General features: G+C 43.2%; 1 protein-coding gene and 1 long non-coding RNA gene across 5 annotated transcripts in view; one reads left to right on the top strand and one right to left on the bottom strand.

Annotated features, from left to right (window-relative positions):
* LOC309624414 overlaps nt 1-26,220 on the top strand; it is a 154,550-nt gene that overhangs the window by 116,971 nt on the left and 11,359 nt on the right. The window contains exon 3 of the long non-coding RNA XR_014241885.1: nt 777-8,887. This is a non-coding gene — a long non-coding RNA (uncharacterized lncRNA). The remainder of the gene's footprint in view (nt 1-776; nt 8,888-26,220) is intronic.
* Nucleotides 11,551-26,220, bottom strand: part of LOC309624364 (uncharacterized protein) — a 36,185-nt gene continuing 21,515 nt past the window's right edge. The window contains exons 3-5 of one of the 4 annotated variants that reach the window (XM_082382507.1): nt 24,634-24,746; nt 24,239-24,413; nt 11,551-18,050 (exon numbers count right to left, since the gene is read on the bottom strand). The gene's annotated coding sequence lies outside the window, so the exon portion shown is untranslated. Of the gene's footprint in view, nt 24,414-24,633; nt 24,747-26,220 lie in introns of all 4 variants that reach the window. The other 3 variants (XM_082382506.1, XM_082382508.1, XM_082382505.1) reach the window with 3 other exon arrangements.

Genomic DNA, 26,220 nt, shown 5'->3' on the forward strand with positions numbered 1-26,220 from the left:
TACCAATTTTTGCTATTAAGCAAGTCACTAAGGAGCGTCCCACTGAGTGCCTTAATTATTGTTAATTGAATATTGCAAATGGTTTTTCAGGATCACCATCTTGGCAATCTATGTGGCATTTTTCTCAGCAAAAAGTGAAGCACCAAGAATTCCTTCTACCCCTTTCCAAAATCAAGTATCAGTTGTAACTGGTTTCCATAAAAAATTAGTCTCCTCTTTTCAAACGTCAGGTACGTGTATGCTTCATATGGCACTTAGAATATGGTGGCTGCTCAGTGAATATTAAATGACAGCTGTCCTTTTAAATAGAATGATTCCCAGTTCCAGTCTGAGAGGGAACATCCCATTTTGCTTTCCAGAGCTCCCACAGTGCGTCTCATCCAGCATGGCGGACCTGGTACTCCAGGAAAGAGCTCTTCCATCGTCATGCACCAGGACCAAGCTTTCTAGGACTTTTTGCTATTCTATAATCAAAAGAAGAAAAATAAAGTAAATAAGGAGCTTCAGAAGATCTGAGGATGTCAGAAATGCTACAGGCAAAAAAAGCGGAGAGCAGAAAAATCACCGAGCCAGGCTTCCTGTGTATTTCTTGCCTTACAATGCACAATAAAAAAGAAATGAGGATTTTATGATCTGCCTTTTCAGCTTTCAAACTATGTCTCCAATTTTGCTGGGGGCTGGGGCCTAAGGCTTTAGTGGAATGAAGTTGTGTTAGAGGTTGGTTTTATCTACGTAAAATCTTGCCTTCTTAATTATTTGTTTTCTTGCTTCCTCAGTGAAATCACAACCATTGTCATGAAATGAGGACCAGAAGAAGCCTTGAGACATAATGTAGCGTCTCCTTCCCCACTGAGGTGGTGAGTAAGTTATCAAAAAAAGAAGAGAATTTGTCTCTTTGGAGGGACAGGCTTCCACAGGCGGCTTGGCTAGTAACCTGTTAGAACACAGATGACACTTTCTGCCAGGACTTTTCCCTTGTATTTAGCCACTTGCTATTAAGTTTGGCAGGTCTCAGGTTTCGAAACAAATTCAAGGCCCATCTTTTTTTTTTTTTTTTTAATAAATTTATTGATTTATTTATTTTTGGCTGCATTGGGTCTTTGTTGCTGCGCGCGGGCTTTCTCTAGTTGTGGCGAGGGGGGCTGCTCTTCGTTGCGCTGTGCAGGCTTCTCATTGTGGTGGCTTCTCTTGTTGCGGGCCCTAGAGTGCGCGGGCTTCAGTAGTTGTGGCACACGGGCTCAGTAGTTGTGGCACACGGGCTTAGTTGCTCCGCGGCACGTGGGATCTTCCCGGACCAGGGCTCGAACCCATGTTGCCTGCATTGGCAGGCGGATTCTTAACCACTGCGCCACCAGGGAAGTCCTCAAGGCCCATCTTTAGCAATTTTCCAACTTTGAACGTTATGTACTCTGCAGTGATAATTTTGCCCCGGCTTTTAATTGTCTTATTCCTAGGAAAATAAGAATTTGCCTACATTTCTCAACTATTTGATACTTGTATATAGATTTTGTAAGTCACCTCAAACCTTTTATGATAGGAGATAGACTGGAATGAATAAATGACTGAATAGATAAAATAATAAAACACGCCCTCAAGCTGCAGTTTAAGAGCACTTTCGCTAGTCTTGAAGAAGAGCCAGTTACCACTACATTTTAACAGAGACAGCAATCAGAGCGTGCTCATGACCAGCCCTTTCTGTTGAGAAATGCCCTGACCACATCCTCTTACCCCCCTCCCCTCGTTTGCTCCAAGGAATTGGACCAGTGGCGGGAATCTGACCTAAGGGCAACCATTGCACTGGCCAGACAATGGCCTATAATGTAACCTTTATCATTGGCACCAACAGGTGAACTGGGCCAATCAGATTCAGTTTCTCAAGAATTTAAAGTGCAGCACGAATGTGCTAGTTAGTATGAGGAAGATGGAACTGAAAGGTCTTGTTTAGAGAAGGGCCTGGGAGGCCATGAAGCCATGTGCAAGCTAGTTATGAGGGAGCAGAAGCTCCAATGAAGTCAAACTGGTCAGGAGAGAGAAGAGGACAAGTCAGCGTGGCCCAGCAGACAGAGATGCTCCTCTTCCTGGAGGGTCCCACATCTACTTCCCGTCCAGACACATTTTCCTGGTAAACCTCCCATTTTTTCCAAGGAAACATGATAGAGACTTTGTTGTTTGCAGCCAAGATTTTCAGTATGTGTCAAAGCATTTTCTTTTCTTCCTGTTTTCTCTCAATTATGAAGTTTTTACTTGACCACTTTGGACTTTTTCATTTTTCCAATAAGATTTAAAAATTGTTGTCTCACGGAAAGATATTTGGGAGCAGAAGTTTAATAATAACCAAACAGAAAGGACTAATCCCATTTTCTTGTCTCCAAATAAATACTGTGTTAAAAATTCCTAAATATTTATGGAAGGAGATTCCCAAACTTCCTCTGATGGCTTGCTTAATTTTCGCACAAATAGTAGAACTCATCTGTCACGAGGCCCCACTATCTGATATTTGCATATACTGGGGTTTTCTCCTCCTTTTCTAGTTAGTTTGGATAGAATATCTGACTTTTTGACTCTACTTCTCCCTGAGACATGCCCCCAGGCTCCACTCAGTGTGTTTCTTGGGTGAGTTGCTTCCTTTTCTAAGGTTCAGTTCCCTATGAGGAGCCTATTTATCTGAGGGGTATGGGAGGGGCATATCAGCCTGTTTCCATATGTGAGGAAGCTGAAACTTCTTAAATTTTAAACATTGTCAAACTGACATACTGTGCTATAGAGAGATCCAGAACTTTTGGTCATTCCACCACCTACAAGGGAAGACTAGTGATCAGCATGGTGGAAATGTCGATTACCATGGGGAATCTGCTTCAATGGATTCACCATGCTCAATATCGTCCTTTATTTATCAGAGTCAAGTCAAGCTTTCAGAAGTATGCAGACATTTAAGCCCCTAGGAATATGTAATGCTCTTCATTTTCATTACTTTTATGTTCTTTGGGCCTAGAATATCTGCCACATAGAGTTTGTAACTTTAAATAATTCATGAATTTATCAATGTCTAGTTTCTTCGGGGGTCATCTTAATGACAGCATTGACTATACAGCAAATCAAGTCAGTGTGCCTAATCCAATCTGGTCATCAGCTGAAAATATCAGAAGGACTTTTCAGTCTGAATATGCATGGATGCTGGATGTTCTAAGAAGTATCATTCTGAGTCATCATTGTCTGATACACGTTGGCTATGGTTGATTCCTACTTAATGGTGACTGGATTTGCCATATTATCTTTCATGGCAGGGGCTGCTTATTCTTCACTTTATGAACTGTTAACGCCTCCTCTATCAAGAAGCTTGCTTTGTAAATAACTTGCTTGCTATGGGAGAACCCTAGCTGCTTAATGGTAATCATGCATAGAAACGCCCCTCTGGCCAGACATTCATGCCTCCATGTGTCTCACATAACACTCTTATTCTGCTGAGCTGGAATGTCCTCCTTTTCCTGTTCAGCTCTCAAGGCCCAGCTTCAGTTTCCTCTCCTTTCCAAATTCTTCTCTGATCTCCAGTTCTGAACTTTTACAGCCTTAGCCATCGATTCCAGCATAACTCTTTATTATAATCTGCAGTGGATTGCTTCCTGCTATTTAGCAGGTCAAAAAGCACAAGCTTTGAAATGGAACAGGGACCATGGCCTTTACTATGACTTTATGCTCCACACATCTTGCATGAGCACATTCACCCTGACACACACAAATATGTTTTGGTTGATTCACTTCATCGCTATTCGCTTCACATGTGGAAAAGCAATATGAAGCACAGTCACCATTCCTTCTTCTGTAGGAAAAGCTAAAGGAGGCGCAAACCTCCTTCCGTATTTGAATCATTCTGGAAAAGGACCCTTTGTTCCCCCAGGAGGTGCCATTGCAGGAGGGCAGCCTGGTGAGAGAGGGCAGCTTCCCAATTCTTCATAAACTTGCTTCATTAAGTTGTTCTAAGGGAATGCTCAGATGCTCTGACAGGCCCCTGTTCAAGCATAAGTATAAAAATCCATCCCCAAATCAACCCTAAATGATTTTTTAAATGATCCTTCTGAGAGTGGACAATTGAGCACTGACCACGGTAGAATTAGCCATTGTTAATGCCATGGTGTCCTCATGGCTGCCCCCCTCCCTAACTCACAGGGAGGAAATAGCAGTCACAATGAGAAAGTGATCCATAAATATTTGGGTTGAAATGTTACCAGAAGACCTTCTTCTTCTCAGTTTTTGCATACTGTGGATGTCATGCAAAATTACTTCTACCATGCAGTTCAATGACTCCGGGATTTTTGACAATTAAAGTTACTGTGGCGTTTGTGACCAATAGGTTTGAGCTTGTAAGACAAGCCCTGTAAAGCCTGGCTAGTTTCACTTAAGCCCCAGGACTGGAAATTAGGTTGCTGCCACCAGGGTTTTCACAGGACTCAGGTCTTCTCCAAGCTCTCTCCTCTCTGCTGAAGCAAAGCAGTTAGCATATGATCCAGTCACTACCTTCAAGTGAGATCATGAATGTGAACGGGGTTTGTGAGTGTCCCCTTCGCTGTGAGGGCTTAGGACTGACAGCTGTGACCAGAGTAGCACAGGCAGTTGCTGCTGCTAACCCAGCCCACAGGATCCTAGGCCAAGGCCTTGGCTTTTCACTCTGGGGTGAAGGGAAACAGTACCTTTCTATATTACTGCTACCGTTCCACACAGTGGCCCAGGAGCCAGAGCAGAGGGCCCAGACAAGTCTCTTACACCAGCTGTAGGATGAGCAGAAGCAGAGCAGGGGAAGGGAGGGGCCGGGAAGTAGCCTCATTCAAGTGAGGAGCGGAGCAAATGCTGAAGACCTAGAGGTGGCTCCTGCTGAGGGCGGGTGTCAGTGGAGACAGGCTCGGGGAACATAAGGTCTGAACCGAGTTGCTCACTGCAGTTCTGCTCTGGGGAAATCTCTTTTGAAGGCTTGAAGCCCTGGGGCACATCTGCCATTGTTAAAGGATCACAATTCGGAACTGACTACCTCACACCAAACATCTAGAACAGAAAAAGGAGGAATTTCGAAATGGAGTCGGAAGTCTTGGATGCACGTTCCATGCAGTGGGGCACTGGACCTGGCCCCTGAGAGCCAGTGCGGCTCTTCCCAGCTCCACGCTCAGTGAGGTCAGGTCGATGCCTTGAAATTGGCCACCACTGGAATACTTACACTACAGAAACTGGAAAACAATAAAATTCAGTGTAGGATTGTAGGATTTTTCCCGCCACCGCAGAAAGTCACCGCTGCATATCTGCCCCATCAGTCCTGTGGACCTGGGTAAATTTTTTAACTTCTCCAAACCTTGGGCGATACCTATTTCACAGGGGTATTGTAAGACAATTAACTTAGAAGTTCTCTGTAAATGTAAACATTCTACAAGTGATCGTTTTAATTATTTGAAGTAAAAGGTTAAATATAAAGTTTTAACATTTATTAAAAGTAAAGCATATAATGAGCATGTTTAACTGCAAGCTTAAGATATGAAATAGGACAAGATTTTATTTAATTAATTAATTTATTTAAAATCTAAATTTTTTTTAAATTAATTAATTTATTCTTATTTTTGGCTGTGTTGGGTCTTCCTTTCTGTGCGAGGGCTTTCTCTAGCTGCGGCGAGTGGGGGCCACTCTTCATCGCGGTGCGCGGGCCTCTCACTATCGCAGCCTCTCTTGTTGCGGAGCACAGGCTCCAGACGCGCAGGCTCAGTAGTTGTGGCTCACGGGCCCAGTTGCTCCACGGCATGTGGGATCTTCCCAGACCAGGGCTCGAACCCATGTCCCCTGCATTGGCAAGCAGATTCTCAACCACTGCGCCACCAGGGAAGCCCAGGGCAAGATTTTAGAAAGCACAAGAAGCAGCATATTTATGTCAGTTAAAACTATTACGTGCAAGTTACAAAACGCTTAACTCAAGCTGGCCTCAACAATGAAGAGAGTTCACTGTCACCTAGACTAAAAAGGCCTAAAGAGAGTGCCAGCTTAATTCAGCTAGCTTAATCCAGGGGCTCAGATGATGCCATCATAGAGCAGGATGACCATGTGTCCCTGTTTGCCCAGGCTAGTCCTGTTTATGCATCCGGTCTGGTTCAGCATTTTTCTTGTCCTGTTTCATTCTCAAAGTTGTCCTAGTTTAGAAGATAAACGATAGGTTTACTTAACCAAGGTTTGCTCTCTCTGCTCGGTGTTTTTGTGTCACAGATTTCACCCTCAGGTATCACATGGTACATTTTCCCCCCCCTACTCCCTGTGGCTCCAGTCTCTTCCATGTGGATAGCAAAATATCTGCAGCAGCTGCAGCCCTCACAGCCTAATCCAACCCCCTCTACTGGGACAGAAAATCTCTTCCAACAGCACCTACACAAGTGCTGGCAATCACTGTCTGATTTAGGTCACATGGCCACTCCTGAAGTACCCATTTGGGAAAATGGATTCACTGATGGGCTTAGTTAATGATGCTCCCGCTGAGAGTCAGCATGAAATAATTCCACACAGTGCACACAACTAAGAATGAGGAAGGGTGAATTCTCCCAAGGAACAGCAAGTAATGGCCGTAGAAGAGGTGAGTGGATACTGGAGGGGTAACAAGAATGATCTGTTGCATTGCAGAGCAGTAAAAGTGCTGGAGCACGAATCAGCTGACCCAGCTTTAGCTTTTCCACTAACTGGTGCTGGGATGGTGGGCAAGCCCTTGCATGCCTTAGGCCTCAGTTTCCAGTTGGGTCAAGTGGAAAAGTAGGACTGCAGGATTCTATTTGCTCAAAGTGTTTAATTTATGGCTATGTTCTCGCATTAGTCTTCAGGGCTATCAATTCCAGGTTTATTTTCTTACCTAACTTTTCTCACTGGGCCCAAAGAGAACTCACCCTGGCTTTATTCCTAATTCCAGAAACCTTCCCACTCCGGTGGAGATCTGAAATGTTCCATTGCTCCTATTAAGTAAGTCACATTCTTTAACCAGCTAACTTTCTCCACAGTTTACAACTTGTGTCAGGCCCTGGGAAGATTTGCTTTTAGTTTTTTTCCCTGTGAACCAAACAAGTCATAAAAACAGATTTAAATCATGCTTTCCTTACAGCTGCATTTCATCCTACATCAAGAAATTGACTAACATAATGGCTGAATGAATAAAACACAGCCACAATGAGTGACTGCCTTTAGCAATCTGAGAGGGAGTCATTATTTAAATGTTCCTGGTTATAGTAAGTGGAGCAAAAGGCTTGAAATCGAAAGTGAGAGAAATAGGTAGCCAAGTCAAAAACGCCACAAAGCTGTAAATAAAATATGAAACTAGCTTAGAAAGGGAGCATTACATGGAAGTCAAACACTGATATACAGTCTCTAATTGTGGGATGTTTGCAAAAGGTGACGTGACACCTGTCAATTATCCATAGCGGCCAGGAAATGCAGATTATATGAATAATTCACCAATCCAGTGCCCTTTGTCTAAGCCGTCTAAGCCCGGTCCATAAAACAACTGCTGATATGAAAGAAGAAAAGATATGTTCAAATTGCCAGAGCCTTATGTCACACACGGAAGTATTTTCAAGGCAGTTTCATTATAAGACTGTGTTCCAGTTAGCACCAGTGGCTAAATAATTAACATGTGAGCCTTTATCCGGTGTAACAAAGGAGGGGGCTTGGGCCCTGGAAACTTTATATGTCCCCAAGGGGAGGCTGCATAAGAGGATCTTCAGGATCAGAAACATATCATCACGTATCTCATAATTTTCTTACTCTCCCAAGCACCATGCAACCCTTTAAAAAGGCCAAGGCTGAACTTCTGTTTTGGAATCATTGAATTATAGAATCATAAGTTTGGAAGGTCACTTAGAGACAGCCTACTCTACTGGTTTTTAGAAGCAACAGAAACCTTTTTTCAAAGAAAATCTTCAATGAAAGTACACAATGTAAGACAGATAAAAGTGGAATCTTTTTCATTGATTCTGTGGACGTGGCGAGGAGGATTACAGGAGATGGCTTCGATCTGCCTCCTCAGCAGCCCCCTGCCCCAGCACCTGCGGGGATACAACTGTCCTGTTTCACAGATGAGAAAACTGAGGCTCCTGAGAGGCGGAGGGGCTCGCTGAAGCCCCAGAGCAAGTCAGCGGCAGAGCTGGGACTGGAAGCCAGGCTGCCACCTCCCGTGCGACACACATGCACACGTTCAACTGGAGTTACAGCTTGTCTACACAGCCGTGTGAGCAGCTGGGATATGGAGAAATACCAGTTCTGCAGCTCCCAGGACCTCACAAGTGAGCGTGAGGAGTGGAAACAACTGACTCTTTCATCTGTGGCCTGGGCCCCGACAGCCTGATACCTACACCCCCCTGCCTCCCCCATTCCTGTGTTGGCCACAGGGCCAAGGTCAGAGGTCATGGGCCAGGTGGAAGGTGGGGCCTTGGAACGCCCAGGGGACTAGGCTGGCAGCCACAGGTAACCAGAGCCAGCCATGTGCTCCATCTGCTTCCCTGGCTGCCGTGAGAAAAAGCCTCACTGGATGGAGCTACAGGGGCGGCTGATTCCACGAGCCCCTCCAGCAACACCTTGGAGAAAGATTTGCTCGCATCTACAAGCTTCCTTCCTTCGTAACGAAGATCCAGCAGACAAAGAGGAATAAAAGGTTTCATTTCATAAGGTTTATGTAGAAAAGACACCTTCTTTCTCGTTTTAGGCTTATATGATGTCAAGGTTTGGTTTCGTTTTTGAAAGTTTGCAAGGAGGTTTCACTCCTGTGTAAACCCACTGGGCACAAGTGCTTTGGCCCAGGTTTTCCTTAATGTTTGCTATTTTTTTCTCTAATTGTCCCAACAGATAATTTACAGAAAGGAAACCAACTTTCCGGTGCAGGTCAAAGGCAAGTATAATTTCGAGGCTTTCTGAATTTGTCTCATTTATTTATTTATTTGTTTGGTTGCACTGGATCTCAGTTGTGGCAGGCGGGCTCCTTAGTTGTGGCTCCAGGGCTCCTTAGTTGCGGCAGTGTGGGCTCCTTAGTTGTGGCACGCAAACCCTTAGTTGCGGCATGCATGTGGGATCTAGTTCCCTGACCAGGGATCGAACCTGGGTCCCCTGCACTGGGAGTGTGGAGTCTTATCCACTGCACCACCAGGGAAGTCCCTCTGAATTTGTCTCTTTGTAATCAGTCATAACTTTTAGAATGAATACATTATATTTAGTTATACATAGAAATAATAATGTGCTGCTGGTTTTATTTGTGAAGAACTGAGGTCGAAAACTTCATGCTTTAACTGTGATCATTCCAACTAGCGTAAAACAGGAGAAATTGGGCCTCTTGCTGTTACGGCTGCTAAGAGACGAATTCTCTCAGTGCATATGTCACTATATTCCTTTATGCGAGGACAAGAGAGTTTCTTTCAACAAATAGGGGTAATTATTAAGTGAATCAATGATTATCTGAATCAGTTAATGCTCATTCCAATAATGCTTCAATGTCTCTCAAGAATGGCCTGGAACGCTCTTTCTAGTAAGAAACTGGTGGAGCTAGAGCAGCTGCGGGGGTCCTGGCCAACGGATGGATCTCCCTGAGCCTCAGTTTCCTTATTTGTAACTTGAGTGTGATGATGATAGCAATGCCTGTCTCACAGGATGGCTGTGAGCATTATGGCTGCCTCACTGTCTGGCAAAATCCTTGCCCAGTTGGGTCATAGTCTGGGTTTCCAGAAAGCTGGGGCTGTGACAAAAGCTCCCACGCAAGTTCTTTATTGTGCCTGTGATCACAGGGAGCTGGATGAGAGACGGGCGAGCCAGGCAGGGAAGGAAGCAGGCCTGTAAGAACGTGCGTCACCAGTGTGGCTACTGCTTAGGGGTGTCACTTTTTTGCAAAAAATAAAATAATAAAACACAGAGTGAACTTTGAATTTCCAATAAATAAAGAATTTTTTTTTTTTACTAGAAGTATGTACCATGCAATATTTGGGACATACTTCTAGTAAAAAATTCTTTGTTGTTGATCTGAAATTCAAAGTGAACTGGGCATTCTAGGTTGTATCTGGCAACCCTGTCTCTGCTACCAGTTGCTGGACCCTGTGGGACTGCAAAGTCGTGTGAAATCTGTCTTGGGATTGAGCCATTGTTATTCCCCGTCGGCCACTGGTCAGAGTGGTAAGTCCTCGAAGCCCTTCTGTGTTGCTCCTGTGGGGCTGAGTGGGTCCCCACTACACTCAGCGGCGCCAGGTCAGAGGCCTACGGCGAGGGGCAGTCAAGCTGGTCCTGTGTGAGGCTGGGCAGAGGCAGCAATGTTCAGACACGAGACAGTGGACGGTGTGCCAGAGGCATCCCCAGATGGTGAAGGGCAGTGACAGAGAGAACAAGTCTCAGAGCCTGTGTTCGAATCTCAGCTCTGCCCCTCACGAAGGCAGGTTATCTGAAGTTTCCATGTCTTACTTTCCTCATTTTAAAAATGGGGATAATAATAATACTCATGTAGTAGATTTGTTATGAGATTAAAAGCAAATATAAAGCTCTTACAATGGTTCTTGGGACATCCTAAGTGTTTGTTCTTATTATCCTGAGATTGGTAGATTTAACTACTCGAGCTTGGCAGCTGGTGTATCTTGAATGCCTTGCAACTAACTATGTTGCCAAATTTTGATCAATGTCTAAAATATTTTTTTCCCATAGATGAGGCTAAATGTTATCATTTGGTTCATTTGGTTGTTCTTCAGCACTGAGAAGAAATATTTTCTGCCCCAACTGTGGTCTTTTATATGATCGGGAGGGAAAGGTTTTTCATGCCCCATTGAACTGTGGTCTCCCGGTGGAACCAGCTAGATACCCTGAGCCTCCCAGCCCGATGTATCCCCTTCATCCAGCGCCACAGCAGCCGGTCAGCTTGACACTGTCTTCTGACACAGAGGTAGACGTATGACTCCGTGCTTGCAGCAAAGATAAATCTTGTGTATTGATCAGAATATAAAATTGTGTATATCTCCATATACTGAGATTAATAGCAGGTTTCTTCAGTTCCCTGAAACTTGCTTCTTTGGCCTAATGTTCACGTCTCAATTTTTCAAGTGGCCTGCCAGAAATTCTAAAATTTGAACCTGGGCCTCAAACACAAATTGCTGAGAAACGCTGGTTTAAAGAGTCATTCAAGCAATGCTTCCTCCACAAACCCATCTTCCTGCTCTCCTACGAGTTAGATGCTGGCCCCTGCATGCTCTTGTGGGACGGCTGCCAGCCCTCCGTTGCAGCGGGACTACAGAGCAGCGGCATCGTGGCATGCGTGCTGGTCTGTGTCCCTGAGGCTGTTGAGCTCCTGAGGGGGCGGGAGCCACGTGTGTTCATCTGCATTTGTAACCCCCAGCCCACTCTTGGTGCAGGCTGATTTATGGAGGCACAGTAGGCACCATGCCCAGGGCCCATGAAAATGTTTCAGTTTCTCTTAATATCAGAAAAAAACCCAAGTTGTCAGAGTAGAAAAGGTGTTTTAATGTTTTCTCATATCAGAAAAAAAAGAAAAGAAATTTTTAGGGCCCACAAAAATCTACTAAGCTATTTTAATTTTTTTTTTTTTTTTTAAATGGAGGAAGGGTCCCAAGAAGGCGAAAGTACCTGGGGCCCACAAAAGTCATAATGTGATTCTGGTATTGAAAGAATAAGTAAACGAATGAGTAAATGCGTAGTGACTGTTAAAAAATGCTTTGCACATGACAAAGTGCCGTGAATATGTAGCTGATTATTAAAAGCTGACAATTTTATTTCTGTTGTAGAGTTCCCCTGCCCTTTAGGACATTAGACTTTAAGGAGTTTCAATTATTTTTCCAAATTGTAAGCTTTTCTTAGTCATATTCATATTCTGTTCCTATGGAATAAAATCTTTTGTTAATTTATTTTTATTGAAGTATAGTTGTATTACAATATTCTGTTAATTACTGCTGTACAGCAAAGTGACTCAGTTATACATATATACATTCTTTTTCATATTCTTTTCCATTATGGTTTATCACAGGATATTGAATATAGTTCCCTGTGCTATATGGTAGGACCTTGTTGTTTATCCATTCTATATATACCAGTTTGCATCTGCTAATCCCAAACTCCCACTCCTACCCTCTCCCACCCCCTTCCCCCTTGGCAACCACCAGTCTATTCTCTATGTCCCTGATTTTGTTTCTGTTTCATAGATAGGGTCATCTGTGTCATACTTTAGATTCCACATATAAGTGATATCATATGGTATTTGTCTTTCTCTTTATGACATACTGCACTTAGTATGACAATCTCTAGTTGCATCCATGTTGCTGCAAATGGCATTATTTCATTCTTTTTTTATGGACGAGTAGTATTCCATGGTATATATGTACCACATCTTCTTTATCCATTCATCTGTCGATGGACATTTAGGTTGTTTCCATGTCTTGACTATTGTGAATAGTACTGCTATGAACATAGGGGTGCATTATCTTTTTGAATTATAGTTTTGTCCGGATATATGCCCAGGAGTGGGATTGCTGGATCATATGGTAACTCTATTTTTAGTTTTCTGAGGAACCTCCAGACTGTTCTCCACAGTGGCTGCACCAACTTACATTCCCACCAACAATGTAGGAGGGTTCCCTTTTCTCCACACCCTCTCCAGCGTTTGTTATTTGTAGACTTTTTGATGATGGCCATTCTGACTGGCAAGAGGTGGTACCTCATTGTAGTTTTGATTTGCATTTCTCTAATAATTAGTGGAATAAAATCTTTATGTGGCTTTATATGAAGAATATTTTAGTGTGGATGGAGAGGGGGCAGTGAATGCACAGAATATAAAGGCCCCACTAATCAAAGAGCTATCCCAGTACAACACACTTAACGTGAACCCAGGGCATGGAGAGGTGAGCTCCCACAGAAGGTGAACCAAAGTGATTTGTTATTTTTCCAAAATAGGGATCCATGAGCCTTAACCTTCATATATATAATATTTTCAACACCCCACACCCATGACTCACCTCTGACAAAAGTGAACGCAAGTATTTCTGAGGTGATCTGGTGCTATATTCTATCCTCTAAGTTGGTTGATTGCAAATGAATCCTATCACTTTCTCTCTTGGGAAATATAGACACTAAGGACACTGACGCTCAGAACACCTCCCAAGGGATGCTGAGAATGTTCTGACCTGGAGATCCCTTGTGGAGATGACACTCTGGGCTTCCTCACATTACCAAAGAGAATCTAGGCACATCTTTACTTGCAATCTTGAAGAGATTAATAATATAAGAAATAGTAATATTCCTTATATTATTAATATAAGTATTAATAATATAAGAAGGAATCTTCACTTTCTGAAATTATTCTCGATAGGATTCCTTTAAAGTATGAGTTCTTGTAGTATATTAAGATGTGAGAGTATAAAATGATCATAGGTGGTGAACTTAAGGAAGCAGTGTTTTTTTCCTTTTCTTTCTCTTCTAAGCTTTCTATAATGTGACTAGATCAGTCTTACAAGAATAAAACAAACAAGAGTTATAATTTATGGGGCTCCAAGACCTGCTCTAAGTTCTTTATATACAGGTTCTCATTTAAAGAGAGAAGTTAAATATGATGTGATTTGCAAAAGTCATTTTGCAGAACTATGCAGGAAGATGTCATTGTTCCACCTATAAAATCGGCACAAGAGCAAATCTGCTGTAGAAAACCTGCCACGTTACTCCCTTCCTATTTTGCTTCTTTAGCTGTATGTCTGTAAGCCAGGCTTCTCCATGGCTTGGTTTTCACTTGGTGCAAAGGGCAGAGAGAGTTCTTATGAAAACAGACTCTGGGCAGAAGGGTCATGATCAGGTTTCCCAGGGAAGGCACAGCCAAAGAGCACAGAGCAAGGGGAACAAAGGTCTCTAGCAAGTGGGTAACTGCCACCGCTTGAGTGTCTCCAGCTATTCCAGGCATCTTACATCCATGAATAAATGTCACGATGGACAACTTTGGGGGAAGGCTCCTGTGTGCCAGGCACTATTCCGGGTGTTTTTATGTTTATTAACTAATCTTCTCAATACACTAATAGAGTAGATACTATTATTACCACTCTCATGTTATAAGCAAGGACACTGAGGCAAAGAGAAGCTCAGTGTCCTGGCCAAGATCACCCAACTAGTAAAGCAAATAGGTCTAAAACCCAAACCCCAGAGCTATGGAGCCTAATGTAGGGCTCCCAACAATTCTAAGAACCAGGGACTTTCATTATCTAGGGATTTAGAGAGGCTAGGTGACTTCCTTGACCTCACCTAGTTAGTAAATAGCAGCGCCAAGAAGTTTACTCAAGCAGCTGGGGCCCCTGAGCCAATGCACTGAATCTTTTCAATGCAGAGTCTCCACGTTCAGGACAGCGCCTCCAACCTCTTTGCTGAGAATGGCTATCATAGTGACAGAGGCTGGTGAGCAGAGAAAGGAGGTGAAAAGGCACTTGGGTGGGGGGAGACTATGGAAGAGGCTCTGGGGAGTATGGAAGAAAAAGAAAGGGGACCAGCTCTGTGCTTTATGGAACAGTAGTGGAACTAGTGCAGCCTTTCAAGATACAAGAAGAGGAAATGAATCAGAAGATAGGAAAGGCAGAGAGATTGAACAGAAGCATGGAGGGGAGAGAAGAGAGGGCACTAAAAGTGGAAAGAAAGAGAAGAAGGTGAACAAATTATAGAGAAGGCTATAGTATAAGTGTCCGGGAAAGTCCTGACCACCAGCTTGCGGGGGACCAGAGCTGAGTGGGTGAAGTGACAGCTCATGGCACAGCCCAGCCTCTGGCAGCTCCGTGTGACAGCCACATGCAGCAACGTCAGGCAGGCTCTTTCTCGGTAGAGGTGAGCATTGTAAGACGAGGCCCTTGGGGCTCTGCTCACAATAATAACATTGTACGGGCCTTCTACACATGACTCAGTGTGTATTGTGTGTCTGATTGAAAAAAAGATCGGCTTTACCTACAAGTGCTAACGTGTTGGCCAAGTTGAAACGAGTGCACTATTACATAAGAAATGAAAATACCTGGGGAGCAAGCAGTTTACCACCTTGTATGGGACATGCAGGATCCTTAGAGGAAAAGTGCCAGGCGACTCTTTCGCCAACTGTGAGAATAGCTGTGGTTGGACTGGGTGTTTTGTTTTATTTTGTTTTGTTTTGCTTTTACCCCAGTGTTTGGCATGGAGTCCTGAACACCAAGTGGGGCCCCTGAACCCTGCCTGACACCAAACTGCATTCTCTAATGTCATTCCTGTTTTGCTTTGTTTGAGGAGTGGATAACAACAACACAGGGGAAAGGGAGAGAGTAATTAAAGTGCGTTTTGTGAAAACTTTATGCGCTAAGCCTGCAAGAAAGAAAGTGTAATGTTTAAAAGTAGGGACTCCGGGGCTAGACATAGTTTCAAGTCTTGGCTCCATCATGTCCTAGCTGTGGGACCTTTGAAAAGTTATTCAGTCTCTCTGAGCCTTAATTTTTTTCATCTGTAAGATGAGTAAAACAATAGGACCAACCTCCGAGATCTCTTGTGAGAACTGTATGAGGTAATGCAGGTGAATAGCTTAGCTTAGAACCTGGCCCATGGTGCCTAGCAAAGGTTAGCTAGTATTATCATCTGTACAATGGGAGAGATAACCTCCCCCAGTTCCCTTAAGGGACTTTAAGGCTGAAACAAAAGGTTAGCAAGATAAGAGCTCTTTAAAAAGTACTTCTTATTATCTATTTTATACTACACAGTGTGGTAAAGGCAATATTGGACACAGAGTTAGAAGACTTGGATTCTGGTCTCTGGATCTTCATCTCTTCATTTAAGGAATGGGTTTAGTTAATAAAGTTCTTTTCAGCTCTTACATCTTGGGACTTCAGTGCCCATTGATTCCCCTGCCCATCTACAGCAGGAAGGGGGAGACCCTCATTCTGGTGGACTTGTGGCTGTAACTCCCATTCCCTGCTGGCCTGCCAGGGCTCCCACTGATCAACTTAAAAAAGAAAAAAAGAAAAGTACTCACACATACCTGGGAAGATGTGCCAGATACCTTAAGTGAAAAAAGGCGAATTGAAGACCTATATGTAATTCTATTGCATAAATATTCTAGAATAATTTTAAAATACAGATTTGTACATGCAAGGATTATCTGTTAGGCAGGATTAAGAGGAATTTTACTTTAGACTTTAAACATGTCTGTATTGTTTGAACCTTATACTGTGAGCATGTTTTATTTTATAAGCAAAATAATAATAATAACAAAATGTAAACAAAATTAAAACATATTCATTGTAGACAGTTTGGAGAAAAAAAGAAAGAAAAATCTCTTATAATCCACCCCAACCTAGAAATATTGCTATTAACATGTTAATTTATATTCTTTCAGTCTTTTTTCTATATGTAAATATCACCTAGAAATATATATATGTATGCACAAAATGTAATCATATTGTCCATGATGTCTTATAATTAGCTTCACTTAACCATATATTGTTTATAGGTTTCCATGTCATTAAAGTTTCTTCTACAATCTACAGCATGATTTTAATGTCTGCTTATTTTTCCATATTGTATGTGGCCAGTCTTCCATTGCTGTACATTTTGGCTGTTCTCCGTTTCCCCCCATTGTAAGTATTGACAGGCTTTTGGAGAGTAATGAATCGTTGAAATATTTGGCTTGACTTCTCTCTTTGGGTAGAGCCGGCTGCTCTGTCTTTTCTTCCTCTTCTTTGTATCCTTCAGCTTTTGGGTGGAGGCCCAGAGAGCTCCACAAGGGGTGGTGTGTGTTTAAGAAACTCAGCTAAAGAAACAAATGGATCGCAAAGAGCTCTGAACCCAGAGTGTTGGGAAAATGCTGAGCATTGTAATTGGCCTAATGTTGCTCCCGTGAGAGATGCCATCTCCCTAGGCCTCCAAAGTTCTGGCAGGAATTTTAACTTTTCTCATCCAACTGATGACAGACGAATATTCCTCACTTCAACAGTTATGTGCAACCCCCAAAATGTTTCCTTGAGTCTGTCAAACACTCACTGGAAATGCCTACCAGCTCATCTTTGAAGATGGAAAAGCAGACATGGTGACATCAGCAAATCAGGACCGAGGGCTGTAGGTTTCATCAGAAAGATAGCCTCTTAGACAGCGCTGGCCCCTGCTGCCTGAGCCAGGCTGTTGGTCCAGTTGCGACTCAGGAAGGAATGCCCCTGACAAGCTGCGGGCATGCCAGGGAATTACTCAGCACATGCCAACAAGTAACCTCATACGAGAGTCAAACGCGAGCCAATCTGCGAATGCTTTGCGTAAGAGCGTATTTGGATTTGGGGCTTAGCTTTCAGGGCTTGAGTTTCACGTTTTCCTGAGCACACTCCCAGGGCCCCTTCTGTGTGCCCTGCCTCTGCGTGCGAGTGCAGACAGCAGTGCCTCCAAGAGCCAGAGCTTGGCTCTCCCCTCGAGGTAATGCAGAACCCTGCCAGGGAACAGCTGTCTCTCATCTGTCTGCACTCCTCACTCCGGCCTGCACTGTTTCTCCATATGCCCTGGTTCTTACCAGTTGGCCAGCAATGTGGGTGACGCCTCCTTTTCCTGTTGGGACACTTAATAGTCATTCCTGGTATTGTCCTGGCCTTTGATGCACCTTACCAACAAGAGAGAGGTTTGTTGACTGACAACTGCTGATATAACAAAACTCTATCCAGTCCTGGCTGTAGGAATCGGCAAAATATTACTGCATCAACAGGTCTTTGGGCTGTCGGAGAGCCTCCAAAAGGACCAAGAAGCTTACAGATTTAAGGCCCCTCACTCCTGCATCTGGCGTTTCTCCTGCAGATATCGTGAGAACTAAGAGTTTGATGGATTTAATTTAGTATCCACGTGCTGGTGATGTGCTCTCTGCTTTTCTGCATGAGTTTGCTACAGAATAGCAGCCACAGTCTGGGATCCCCTTCAGCCAGAGGCCAGAGCCAAATGACTTGGCTGGCCTGCCCATCTCATCAGTACCCCCTCGATGTATGTCAGAGTTTCCTCAAGGCCTTGGGTGTTCGTGTACTCAAGGTGATATTGAACATGAAGTGTTCAAACAGCAATACCTTAAATGAGAGACAAAGGCTGGTCAATGATCCTCTTCATAATTCTCCCACTGAAGGAAGCAGTTACTTCAAACTCCAAGCAAGAAAAAATTGTTCCCATGAGATAGGGCTTTTAAATTGCCCCTGCCCTGGCCACAGTACTCTCAGAGAGAGAATGCTCATCTCACCGGGAGAATGTGGTTGTGACTGGAGTGCCCAGGTTAGAGATAAGAAGAGCTGCAAGTGACTCAGAAACAGCTATATTAGAGATACAAAGCCTCCCCCTGGAATAAGTTGATAAGGACTGAATACCTAAACACAGTACTTTAAAAAAGAAACGAATCAGTAGTTAAAGATCCTGAAGAAAGAAGCTGACATTCCGACACACACTTAATAATAAGACCCCATGGGATGTTCAAAAGTTCTCCAGAGTAGGTGTGAACAACTAGATTTCCCTTGCCCCATCAGTTAAGGGTTCCCTGCCTCTGTTTTTTTTTTTTTTTTTTTTTTAATTAATTTAATTCATTTCTTTTTGGCTGTGCTGGGTCTTCGTTGCTGCATGTGGGCTTTCTCTAGGTGTGGTGAGGGGGGGCTACTCTTTGTTGCAGTGCACCGGCTTCTCATTGTGGTGGCTTCTCTTGTTGCAGAGCACAGGCTCCAGGCGCATGGGCTTCAGTAGTTGTGGCTCGCGGGCTCAGTAGTTGTGGCTCGTGGGCTCTAGAGTGCAGGCTCAGTAGTTGTGGTGCACAGGCTTAATTGCTCCACGGCATGTGGGATCTTCCTGGACCAGGGCTCAACCCCATGTCCCCTGCATTGGCAGGCGGATTCTCAGCTACTGCGCCACCAGGGAAGCCCCACCCCCCCCCCATTTTTTAATGAGGAAAGACTGACGGTTGATATCTGAACCCATTATATAATGGGCTTATTACCAAATGTGGGTTCAGAAATACTCAAAAAAAAAAAAAATTCCCATTCCTTTCAGAATGAAAGAGAACTCCTCTAACTTCTGTTAACTATAGATATATTGGGGCTGGTAGAATCCTTACTGTGTCTCTAATTTTAAGCATGGATGGTAGAAAGCAAAGGATACACAACCTAGGCAGCTATCAATACTTTCTGTAGCACTGGATATACCAGCAAGCCAAGGTCATTATGAAAGTAAAATTTCTTTCAAAGTAAAAAATGTACTACTAGTCTTTTACTAGTACAAGAGTAAAGCACAGTAGTTATCAGTGCTTTATTGGTAATGATAAGCCTCCAAAAGTCTCAACAAGTTGACCATACACTACCTATGTACAAGAACATATAGTGTGGCCTCCAGTGATGATAATGAAAGGAAAGAATAAATTTTGGAAATTCTTTGCATGGTTTGTCATAAAAATTAATCAATCCAAACCCCCAAATTATAAAGACAATTTTTGAAGGGTTAAGAGGTGTGCTTCAAAGAGCTGTTTCCTTAATATGAACTTTGTGAAGATCATTAAAAATTTTAAAGTCACACAACATGTAAGAACACCTCAGGCTCACAAGGAAGGTTGTGGAGCTTAGGGTGAAAGCCTCTGCTGATGATTTTTTTTCTAATTTAATTTTTATTTTATATTGGAGTATACTTGATTTACAACGTTGTGTTAGTTTCAGGTGTACAGCAAAGTGATTCAGTTATACATATACATATATCTATTCTTTTTCAGATTCTTTCCCCATATAGTTTATTACAGAGTATTGGGTAGAGTTCCCTGTGCTCTACAGTAGGTCCTTGTTGGTTATCTATTTTATATATCGTAGTGTGTATATGTGAATCCCAAACTCCTAATTTATCCCCCCGCCGACCTTTTCCCTTTGGTAACCAGAAGTGTGTTTTTGAAGTCTGTGAGTCTGTTTCTGTTTTGTAAATAAGTTCATTTGTATCATTTTTTTAGATTCCACATATAAGTGATGTCATATGATATTTGTCTTTCTCTGTCTGACTTACTTCACTCAGTATGATAATCTCTAGGTCCATCCATGTTGCTGCAAATGGCATTATTTTGTTCTTTTTTGTGGCTAATATTCCATTGTATATATGTACCACATCTTCTTTATCCATTCGTCTGCTGATGGACATTTAGGTTTCTTCCGTGTCTTGGCAATTGTAAACAGGGCTGCAATGAACATTGGGGTACATGTATCTTTTTGAATTATGGCTTTCTCCAGATATATACCCAGGAGTGGGATTGCTGGATCATATGGTAGCTCTAGTTTTAGTTTTTTAAGGAACCTCCAAACTGTTCTCCAGAGTGGTTGTACCAATTTACATTCCCACTAACAGTGTAGGAGGGTTCCCTTTTCTCCACACCCTCTCCAGCATTTATTGTTTGTAGACTTTTTAATGATGGCCATTCTGACTGGCATGAGGTGATACCTCATTGTAGTTTTGATTTGCATTTCTCTAATCATTACCCTGCTGCTGATTTCTGATGCTGACTGGGAAAGAGCCATTCCCAGGAAGAACCCAGCAGCACCTTGGAGTAGTGCTGCCCTCATAGGCAAATCTCAGCTTTGCCACACCTGCTGAAGAACTGGCTTCCATTGGTGGCAGGGTTGTCCCTGGAGTTCCTTCTCAGAGGTCAGCAGGGGCATAGGTGTCCCAGTCGTGTTACTCCGTGAGCTGTACTGTGAGGGCATCCTCAAAGCAATCCACTTTCCAATCCCATGCTCTTCCACTGAACGAAACCCTGCAAACATGAGCGCCTATCGGGAGCAAAACATGGTGCCATCCCACCGCCACTCTGCTATTTATCTGCTTTTTTCCTTTTGCTTGGTCTCCTTCTAATTATTGGGCTATCACCTTCAACTCCAGGGAGCCAATGTGTATTTTATTTTTCCAATCTAAAGATGAATAAGGAGTCTATCTTCTCTAGTCTGATGCACAAGATGAACTTTCTCAACTCATCCTCCTCAAGGAAAAGAAGTTGTTGGGTGAGTCCTGTGCGTGTTTCAGTTAATACACGTCTTAGAAATAGCATATACACACACAGATGCAGGGCCCCCTCTCTCAGGAAGCCTTTGCTCCTTTTACGTGTATCAAGTGATATAGAGGTTGCCATGGTTAGTATCTCTGTTTTGCTCATATTGTTGGGGGAAAAGCACCCCAAATGGGCATATTGCAATTTAGAAAATTCCCTGGGTACTTTAAAGCACTGGATCACAATGTACATTTTTTTAAGTGTCGTCAATGACAGCCTATTGGTTGCCATTTTTTGAACACTTCATTGTGGAAGGACTCATCCACACCTGGATCACTGTTCCTACTTTCTTAGATGCCTGCTTGTTTCCCACATTTAGGATTCATTTGGATTATCTCAGGTAAATCTACTGACAAGGGTGGGAGGAGGATGAAAATCGGGGAGGGGAGGCGGTCAACATGGGAAAGGGATGCGAAAGGCAAGCTTGGATATTTAAAAGTGTCAATCATTCTTACTCATTTCCTGGGTCTGCCACCTTCTGTCTGTGTGACTTTGGGACCCTCTCTTCCTCAGTTTCCTCATCCGTAAAACTGGGATGATAACAGGGCCAACTTCGGGGAGTTGTGAGGTGTAACAAGTTACTATTTAAGTGTTTAGAGCGCTGTCTAGCATATAGAAAGCATTCACTAAATGTTTATTCATCCTTATTCATACTTCAGTCAATACATAAGGTGTTGGGGGCTGGGCCTTTGGAAGGAGAATGATTCTTCATATCAACACCACCATCACACATTATTGAAATATTTTGGTGTGAATGGGGCCAATTGACACCCAAACTTCCCCTCCACTGCTATCTCCTCTCCTGTCTCCAGGTTCAGTGAGTTCCTTTATCTACTCTAAATCACAGATAACTTATCAAGTTACTGCTCCCGGGGGAATCTGTATTTTAACAAAGATCAAAACCTTAAGTGAAAAGGTGTCACTTGGTGGAATTTCAGAAGGTGAGTGTGGAAGGAGGTTTCTAAAACCCTTCCAATCACACCCCAGGTGTGGTTGCTTCAGATGTCTACCAGTAGAAGCTGACTCTGGCAGGAAGTCACTTGCACTTTTCACTAATTGAGGTCCTGCTCTCCTGAATCTTGCAATCTAAAAAAGAGAACTTTGATCCAGAGTGATAATAGACCAAGTAAGTTACCCCTCTGTCCAGGTATTGGCTGGGAGGTGGAGGGGGGACAGTCAGGTGGAGCAAGAGCTCTTGTTGGGCTTCAAGAACTTCACAGTTTATTGGAAGGGACAAAACACATCAGATGGTGATAAGGAAATGTGTGTGAGTAAAAGGAAAAGAGGTGTGTTGAAACAAGACAGCCTGAGGAGTTTATAGAACAGGAACGTTTCTCAGGAACTTGAATGCGTTGGAGGTCTTTCGAAAGGGTTAGGATTACACTGCCTGGAGGCTGAGGTATGGCCTGGAAAGTGACTTAGCCCAGCCCTTCCTAGCTGGATGATTAACTGGATGATCTAGCACAGGGATCGTCACTGGAGAGAAACGGGAGCTCAGTATTGATGACTCATTCTCACCTACGTGACATCATTTTCAGATTTTCATTTAACTTTTCCCTTCCACATCAGATACCCCTAATTCTTGGGTGGTCTGCCACACCACTTCCTGCCAAGTCCCAGCTACTTTACTCTAGGTGGAGGGCTGGGGTACTGGATCTTATTTCAAAAGAAGAGAGGAAATTGAAACCAGAAAGTCTTTGTGATGAACTTTAAGAGATTCTTTTTTTCCTCCAATACAGGTTTCCCAAGGCTGCTATCTCTAGCTTAGGATATGGTCCCTTCTTTCCTTCTTTCTTCCTTCCTTCCTTTCTTTCTTTCCTTTCTTTCTTTTCTTTCTTTCTTTCTTTTTCTTTCTTTTTGTGAGAGTTAACCATTCAAAATGGAAGTCCTTTTATAATTCGATCTAGTTATGCAAACATAGCCCATTGACGTTAACAAATAGAGACCGGATGCAAATAATCCACTCAAGCATAACATGGAATAATTAGTAGGAGCTAAAGCAAACTGTGTTTCTCCCCACCACCCTATTACCTCATAAGAATTCCTTCCATTTGGAAATGAGCAAGAGGAAAAGAAAAAAATGGGACTATTAAGATGTTTCAAACGGTCTTAAAATGACAGCAATAGAGTTGCTTAGATCACACAAGATTGCCATGTAAACAACCGAAGTAACTTCACAGTTATGTGAAATTAGGCATGCCTCCCTAAGAAAGGTTCAGTACCTCCATCTCATGAAGGCTAAATTAACTACCTCAGGAAAGCAGATCCCAAATGGAGGTCACTGAGTCAGTGATTCATAGCCAGGTGTGCAGAAGAAGACTAGGTTCTCTGCGATTCACTGAATAGGGCGTCACTGAATACAGTGAAATTTTATGACATTCCCTGGGGCACTGGCTGTTTTAACTATTCTGGATAGAAAGCCAAGCAGTTGTTAGGTGAGGCCTAATACAAGGAACCCTAGAATGGTAGTGGTATTGCCATTTTCTGTAGAGAAGAAAGTTTCTGTTGAGTAAAAGGAGGTAGGTAATATAAACCAGTTCACAGCAAGTCCTCACAGCAAGTCCTCACAGCTCTGAACTGGCTACCATTACTGTCTGCTTTTCTCAGCATGCCATTGCCTTATGAGTGGCTGTTTGATCAAGAGGCTGACATCTTGACTGGTGCAGTGGGTCAGATTTTCTTTTAGAATAATTCTTGATTTTTTTAATAATTAATTAATTAATTTATTTATTTATTTTTGGCTGTGTTGGGTCTTCATTTCTGTGCGAGGGCTTTCTCCAGTTGTGGCGAGCAGGGGCCACTCTTCATCGCGGTGTGCGGGCCTCTCACTGTCGCGGCCTCTCTTGTTGCGGAGCACAGGCTCCAGACGCGCAGGCTCAGTGGTTGTGGCTCACGGGCCTAGTTGCTCCGCGGCATGTGGGATCTTCCCAGACCAGGGCTCGAACCCGTGTCCCCTGCATTGGCAGGCAGACTCTCAACCACTGCGCCACCAGGGAAGCCCCAAGAATAATTCTTGATTTTTAAAGCTTTTTTTTTTTTTGCAGGGTCCAGGACTGGGCCCTGTGAACCTTCATAGGTGGCAGAGAATAAGAAGAAAAGTTGGGAAAAAAAGAGAGAGCAATACTTCAAGTTAGGGAAACCCTCCAGAGAAGCATTTGAGTGAAATCTTCCCGATTTAGCTCTGTGACTGAATTAGACACAAACCAAGAAATGCCCAGAAGGTCCTCAGTAAATGTTGGTAGAATGAATGTTGACCAAAACCCTGAAGCTCCTTTCATGAGATTCTCCAGAGCTTCGATGTTATTGACAGGATGTTCTTCCTAAGGTGAACCTCAGTCCCCTTCTCCAGCAACTGCAGCTCATTTTCTCTCTTCTTACTCTGAGGAAAAACAGGGAAGATGCTGATATTGTTGTTCTTCTTAGGTCTCTGTTAAATTTGCACATGTTAAACCTGCCCTCAATTTTCCATATTGTGGACTAAGTAACCCCAATTTTGAAAGTTTTTCCTTCAAAAAGGCAATTTCACAAACATTGCCATGTGACCATCTTAAGAATTACAGGTGTTTAGAAGTAACTTACATATGACCATATAGACATACCCACACTGGGATAAATAATGTGCTTCATTCATAAAGGTCCCGTTTCCTCTTGAAATCCCTGCATCCTGGGCAGTTGGTGGCAGTGCTGTAGGCTTCTGTCTCTTCTCTCGAGCCTAGAAGGAGGTGATAGCTGATGAGCTAGACTTATAAGATGCAGCCTCATACTGATTAAACGTCCATTTTCTTGGGGAAATGGCTGACAGAAGCAGGATAAAGCTGTGAGGAAGCTTGTAGCAATTTCCCAAATCTACCACTACCAGTGAGCTTTATTTGTGTGCTTAGAGCAATTGTTAGCGAAACAATGGCTGGAAAATGTACCAGGGAGAAAATTAAGAAATGACAGACCTACTTCTAAAAAGTAAGAATAAAGTTTCGTTTGTTAAGTTTTTCAAAGCAGAAAGTTTCCCTTTAGCTAGATATATCATCCAGCTGTGGCACCTGGGCAAGGAAAGTGACCAGGCAGCATGGGCTCCAGTTATCTGTGTGCAGGCTCTGACCTGATCGGCCACTGCCCAGATGGAAGCACAAGCTCAGGGCTCTCTACTGGGGAAGAGAAACGTGGTGCGGGCCTTAAAATCCTAAAGCCACCTGTGAACCACGGTATAGGTACTGATGGGGTAGAGAGGGTATGCAGGAGTGTGGTGGTGAACAGAGAAAGCTGTTGCCTCTAAAGAGTAATGAAAAGGACTCTGGCTAGGGCTGTGCTTTCGAGCACAATGGCCGGTAGCCACATGTGGATATTGAGCACTTGCAGTGTGGCTGGTCTGATTGAGATGTGCTCTGAGTGTAAAATACGCACCAGAGCTCAAAGAATTGGTGTGAAAAAAAGATGCAAAGTACATCATTTATCATCTTTAAGATCTACTACATGTTGAAATGATATTTTGGATAGATTGAACTAAATAAAGTAAATGATTAAAGTGAATGCTACAACATGGGCAAAGCTTGAAACACAATGCTAAGTGAAGGAAGTCAGACACAAAGGCCACACATTGTATGATTCCACTTATATGAGATGGCCAAGAGGTGAAGCAACAGAGACAGGAGGTAGATGGTTGGTTGCTTAGGGCTGGGGGTTTTGGAGGGAAATGGGAAGTGAGTGCCGATGGGTAGGAATTTCTTTAAGGGGTGATGAAAATGTTCTAAAATTGATCGTGGCGCTGGTTGTACAACTCTGTGAATATACTCAGTTGTACACTTTAAATGGGTAATTGTATGGTGTGTGAATTTTATCTCGATAAAGCTGTTTAAAATTAACAAATTTGGATGCAAAAAATTTTTTTTACCTGTTTAAACTTTAAAAAAGGTAGCTAGTAGAAAATTTTAAATTACGTAAGTGGCTGGCATTATATTCTGTTGAACCTGCTGGGCTAAGGGGACTGAGGGTGAAGAAGCTGGGAAAACCCAGGCTAGTGGTTCCCAAAGGGATGGTCATAAACACCAGGCAGAAGAGCAGCCAGACGTGGTCACCTTTGGTTCAGGGCTAAGAGGAGTGAGGGGTGACGGAGAGCCTAGCCTGGAAGGTTGGGGGGTTTTGAGGATAAGGATATAACTCCAGGACTGGAGCAGGCCTCTGCACCAAGTGCC

The sequence above is a fragment of the Balaenoptera borealis genome (genome assembly GCF_965194805.1).
Source record: "Balaenoptera borealis genome assembly, chromosome: 2".
Taxonomy (NCBI): Eukaryota; Metazoa; Chordata; class Mammalia; order Artiodactyla; family Balaenopteridae; genus Balaenoptera; species Balaenoptera borealis.